Below are 348 nucleotides of genomic sequence, written 5' to 3' on the forward strand. Positions count from 1 at the left end.
CCGAGCCCCCGCTCCGCGCCCAGTCCCACCCCAGGCCCGGGCCTGACAAAGAAAGCGCCTTACGTTTCTCCGCCCCCCGCCCGCATCCCCCGGGCCGGGCGCCTGTATTATACTTTGTACTTTTGCCCAAACGTGTAAATAACAAAAGTTTTGGCTTTTTTCTTTAGAAACTGGCCACCTGCTTCCCCCGCGGGGGCCGCTGGAGGAGGGGCAGCCGACCCAGCAGTTGGGGGCAGCGCCAGGGGCCGGGGGCAGCCTGCGTTTAGGCTGGGTCCACTCCCCTCCTTTTCCGTTCCTTTTATTTAAGTCGTTTTATTTAATAAAAAAGTTAGCTATTTCACTTAACGC

The sequence above is a fragment of the Galeopterus variegatus genome, unplaced genomic scaffold (genome assembly GCF_000696425.1).
Source record: "Galeopterus variegatus unplaced genomic scaffold, G_variegatus-3.0.2 Scaffold1540, whole genome shotgun sequence".
NCBI classification, from domain to species: domain Eukaryota; kingdom Metazoa; phylum Chordata; class Mammalia; order Dermoptera; family Cynocephalidae; genus Galeopterus; species Galeopterus variegatus.